At 53.0% G+C, this 5,540-nt stretch overlaps 1 pseudogene; it reads left to right on the forward strand.

Annotated features, from left to right (window-relative positions):
* The first annotated feature begins 3,289 nt into the window (after positions 1 to 3,289).
* LOC124075291 (intestinal-type alkaline phosphatase-like) lies at positions 3,290 to 4,798 on the forward strand (annotated as a pseudogene).
* Positions 4,799 to 5,540: the final 742 nt, after the last annotated feature.

A 5,540-nucleotide genomic window follows, 5' to 3' on the forward strand; every position in this document is an offset into this window, starting at 1 on the left:
AGTCATTTTGTTCCAGTTTCCTCATTTGCAATATGGGGATAAAAACTCCTGCAAGCCAGACTAAGGCAGGAGGATCAAAATTTGGAAGTCAGTTGTCTCCAGGTACAATGGCGCACACCTGTGATCCCCGCACCTTGGAAGGCTGAAGCAGGAATCTTAAATTTTAAAGACAGCCTCAGCAGGGCTGGGGATGTGGCTCAAGCGGTAGCGCGCCACAGCACCACATACAAACAAACATGTTGTGTCCACCGAAAGCTAAAAAATAAATATTAAAAAAATTCTCTCTCTCTCTCTCTCCCCTCTCTCTTAAAAAAAATTAAAAAAAAAAAAAAAAAAAAAAAGACAGCCTCAGCAACTTAGTGAGGTCCTAAGCAACTCAGGGAGTCCCTGCCTCAAAAATAAAAAGGGCTGGGAAGGTGGCTCAGTGGTAGAGACCCCTGGGTTGAATCCCCAGGACTGCAAAAACAAAAACAAAGCCCCCGGCACACTCTAGAGAATAAGAACTTAATGAGACCACCATGAAGCTGGCCTCATAGGTGAGAAGCCTTTGCCTTGGACCAGCTGTCTCTGGGCTCCCACTGACAGGCAAGCTGTCCTTGGTCCTTTCTGCTGCAATGCTGCTGTCACTACTGCCCTAAAATATCAGATTGGCAGTTCCAGGCCAAGGACCCACCCTGCCGTTAGTAACAGCTGGTCCAAGCTTTCCAACTTTAGTTGTCCCAGGTCACGCAGGCTGGCTTACTAAGTCCTACCTTTCCTATGGTCAGTTCGGAGGCAGCACCTAGTTGGGTCAGCCCTACACAGCTCATGGGGAAGTGCCACACTACCTGGCAGGAGCTGTTCAGATGGGCAGTGCTAAAGCCGTCCTCAGGACACTGTGGCCGTTTCCTCTGTGCCTTTGATGGATAGTCTTGCTCAAGGTCCAGCTGGGGAAGGCTCTGTGACACCAGCTCTCACTTCCAACACGCTTCATCCCCTGGCCTTCTCTGACCACCGCGTATCCTCCCTCCCAAACCTCCCTGCATCTTTCCCTTGCTTTATTTTCCTTCCTTGTACCTATTTCTACCTGAAATTTCTTGTTATCTGACCAATCTCAGCACACATCTCTATGTGGGTTTGGTTGTTTTGTTTGTTTGTTTGTGGGGAGGGGGTCCTGCGGATTGAACCCAGAGTTGCTGAGCCACATCCCCAGCCCTTCTTTTTTTCTTTTTTTGAGACAACTTGCTAAGTTGCTTAGGGCCTCATTAAATTGCTAAGGCTGGCCTTGATCTTTCTGCCTCCTCCTCCCAAATCCTTGGGATTACAAGCCTGCACCACCGCACCTGGACCTATGTGGTTTTGGGTTTTGTTTTTTAATTTTTTTTTAATTTTACTTTTTTGGTACCAGGGATTGAACTCAGGATACTTGACCACAAGCCACATCCTAGCCCTATTTTATTTAGAGACAGGGTCTCACTGACTTACTTAGTACCTTGCTGTTGCCGAGGCTGGCTTTGAACACAAGATCCTCCTGCCTCAGTATGCCCATCGTGCGCAGCTGTTTTTGTCTTTTTTTTTTTTAACTGTAGTCCGACACAATACCTTTATTTATTTTTATGTGATGTTGAGGATTGAACCCAGGGCCTTACGCCTGCTAGACGAGCGCTCTACTACTGAACCATTACCCTAGCCCTATTTTTGTCTTTTAAAAAATTATTTTTATCCGTTGTTGATGGACTTTTGTTTAATTAATTAATTAATTAATTAACATTCAGTGCTGAGAATGGAAACCAGTGCCTCACACATGCTAGGTAAGTGCTCTACCACTGAGCCCCAACCCCAGCCCCTGCGTGTTGTTTTTGAGATGGGGTCTTGCTCTGGTGCCCAGGCTGGCCCCCAAACTCCCAGGCTTGAGTGATTATCCTGCCTCAGCTTCCCAGATAGCCAACTACACACCGTGTTCAGTGCTTCTGTGTTTGTAAAAGTATTTGTTGGATCCTAAGTCAGAACAGTTAGGAAAAACAGAAAGTCTCAGTAGTTCAGGTAGAAGCGGATTTGTTCACAGGTGGAGGAACAAAGGAGGAGGGAATCCAGAAGCCCAGGCTTGTTTTGATGCTGATGGGCCATGGCTGGGCCTGATGCTGCCTTGCTCCAGTGGGTAGCTGAGACACTGCCGCTTATCAGTGACGGGTCCTGCTCCCACACATGTTGAAGTTTGAACATTAGAGAAGCACACTGAGGCGAGCATATAAAGCAAGGTTTATTTTTAAAAAGGGGGGCTGAGGCTGTAGCTCAGTGATAGAGCACTTGCCTCGCAAGTGTGAGGCCCTGAGTTCGATCCTCAGCACCACACAAAAATAAATGAATAAAAATAAAGATATTAAAAAAGGGGGGGGGGGTAACAGACTTCTCCCAGGAGGGAGAAGGGGGCCATGGCTGGTGTCTGGTATCCCAGGAAGCCAAGTATTCTGCCCTTTTTATGCTTCCTTTATTCTCCTGCTCTCTTCCCCTTATCTTTTTTTTTTTTTTTTTTTTTTTGGTTTGTTTTCTTTTCCTTCCTGAGTAAGTGATTAGGCCCAGGAAATGCTTGGTGGCAAGGCCAACAGGTGGGAAACAGGTGGGCTGAAGGGGGAAGGGCAGGATGGAGCCACCCAGGACACGTTAATTAGCAACCTTATAGCTCCCCTTAGGGAGGGACAATTCCTGCCACAGGTTTCCTTAGCTACAGGTTGGAGCAGGGGCAGGTCTTCATAAGGGTGGAGGAAGGGCTCTGAAGGAATCAACATTTCAATCCTTCAGGGGACAGCCTCCAACTTCTGGGACTCTCTCAAAATTGGCCTCCTTGATCTGAACTGACTCGATTTACCTATTTACACTGCCTGTCTAATTCCGGCTTCAGCTGCCCTGAAACCAAGAACAGCCTAGGCCCATTAAAGAAGTTACTTGACTTACACATCCAAGATGTGTCAGAACTATTATTACTACTAGTAGTGGTCCAATTTACTTCCTCCTCCTCTTCCCCCTGGAGATTGAGCCCACTACCACTGAACTACATCCCAGCCCTCTTTTTATTTTTAATTTTGAGGCAGGTCTCACTATATTGCCCAGGCTATATGCCCTCAGGCTCACAGTCCTCCCACCTCAGCCTCCTGAGTAGCTGGGAGTATAGGCCCTGACAACTTCTGATTTGGTCCCTTGAAAACCTCCAGTTCAGGACTCTCCTTACCTCAAGAAGTCTGGCTCACAGACAGCCTGCTCTGCAGCTGGTACCTGGGTGTCCCAGCCTGCCACCGACTACCAACCCGCAGACATGCAGGGAGCCCGGGTGCTGCTGCTGCTGAGCCTGAGGCTACAGCTGGCCCATGGTGTCATCCCAGTGGAGGAGGAGAATCCAGCCTTCTGGAACCAGAAAGCCGCTGAGGCCCTGGAAGCCACCAAGAAGCTGAAGCCCATTCAGACCTCAGCCAAGAACCTCATTATCTTCCTGGGGGACGGAATGGGCGTGCCCACGTTGACAGCCACTCGGATCCTAAAGGGACAGATGCAAGGCAAGCTCGGGCCCGAGACACCCCTGTCCATGGACCACTTCCCATATATGGCTCTGTCCAAGACATACAACGTGGACAGACAGGTGCCAGACAGCGCTGGCACAGCCACAGTCTTCCTGTGTGGGGTCAAGGGCAACTTCTTGATCATTGGCTTGAGTGCAGCCGACCACTTTGACCAGTGCACAACAACACAAGGCAACGAGGTCATGTCTGTGATGTACCGGGCCAAGCAAGCAGGGAAATCCGTAGGAGTGGTGACCACCACCATAGTGCAGCATGCCTCGCCAGCTGGCACATTTGCACACACGGTGAACCGCAACTGGTACTCAGATGCTGACATGCCAGCCTCCCCGCTGCAGGAGGGCTGCCAGGACATCTCCACGCAGCTCGTCTCCAGTATGGACATTGACATGATCCTCGGCGGGGGCAGAAAGTTCATGTTTCCCAAGGGCACCCCAGACCCTGAGTACCCAAGTGACACCACCCAGAATGGAATCAGGCTGGATGGAGGCGACCTGGTGCAGGAATGGCTGGCAAAGCACCAGGGGGCTCGGTAGGTGTGGAACCGCCAGCAGCTCATTCAGGCGTCCCAGGACCCAGCAGTGACCCACCTCATGGGCCTCTTCGAACCTGAACACTTAAAATATTGAAATCAACCGGGAGCCAGCGCAAGAGCCTTCCCTGATGGAGATGACAGAGGTGGCCCTAGGTCTGCTGAGCAGGAACCCCCGCGGCTTCTACCTCTTCGAGGAAGGGGGCCGCATCGACCGCGGGCACCATGAGGGAACCGCTCACCTGGCTCTGACCGAGGCGATCCGATCATGTTCGACTCTGCCATCGACAAGGCCGGCCAGCTCATCAGCGACCAGGACACGCTGACCCTCGTCGCCGCCAACCGCTCCCACGTCTTCTCCTTTGGCGGCTACACGCTGCGGGGCAGCTCCACCTTCGGGCTGGCCCCGCACAAGGCCCAGGACAGCAAGTCTTACACGTCCATCCTGTATGCCAACGGCCCCGGCTACGTGCTGAACTTTGGCTACCGACCCGACGTCCCAGAGGTTGAGAGCTGCGCCCCCACCTACAAGCAGCAGGCGGCTGTGCCCCTGTCGGGGGAGACGCACGCAGGCGAGGACGTGGCGGTGTTCGCGCTCGGCCCGCAGGCGCACCTGGTGCACCGGGTGCAGGAGCAGAACTACATCGCGCACATAGTGGCCTTCGCCGCCTGCCTGGAGCCCTATGAGGCCTGCGGCCTGGCGCCCCCAGCAGGCTAGAGCATCACTGTGGGTCCCCGCCCTGCCGCCACCATAGTGTTGCTGCCCTTTTGGTTGCTGCTGTTGCTGAGGACGGTTGCGCCCTGACATCCAGGCCCGCTGAGACCCACCCAGGAACCCCGCAGCTGGCATCTCCCACAACCGCACCCCCACTACCAGTCCAAAACTGGGCTGCCTATCCTGATGCCCCACCTTTGGCTCTTACCAAGAGATAGAGGGATACAGCAGACTCAGACCAGGCAGCACTGCCCATCCCAGCCCCGGACCCTCCATGACCAGGACAATACGGTACCCCCAAGGCTGAGACAATGACATCCACTGCCATCCCTGGGTTGCTCTTGAACTCCAACCTCAAATCCTAGGAATACAGCAAGCTCAGCCACCCAGTCCCTCCTGTGCCTATACTTTGAGAAGGACCAAGTTAGGCACCAGGCACCCGCCACCGGATCAGGACTCCACCAGACCCACAGGTGCCTTTGTTGGCCTCAGACGCCAGCACTGGGGTGCCAAAGACTCAGGCCTGTCCTGGAACCAGGAGACCCTGCATCTCGCTGAGCCACCTCCACACGCAAGCAAACTACAGATGGGGCCTGCCCTGTCACTGCATACAGGGCAGTCCTCTGTAACCAGCAGCTACATGCTCACCCCTCCCCAGAGCCAACTCTAGGCTGGAGGGGTGGGACAGGCCACCAGAGTGGCCCTTGGACCCTTTGCCTGGACATCTGGAAGCCGAGTATAGATC

This window comes from Marmota monax, unplaced genomic scaffold, assembly GCF_021218885.2.
Source record: "Marmota monax isolate L192 unplaced genomic scaffold, Marmota_monax_Labrador192_F-V1.1 WCK01_AAM20220418_F8-fsc00008, whole genome shotgun sequence".
NCBI classification, from domain to species: Eukaryota; Metazoa; Chordata; class Mammalia; order Rodentia; family Sciuridae; genus Marmota; species Marmota monax.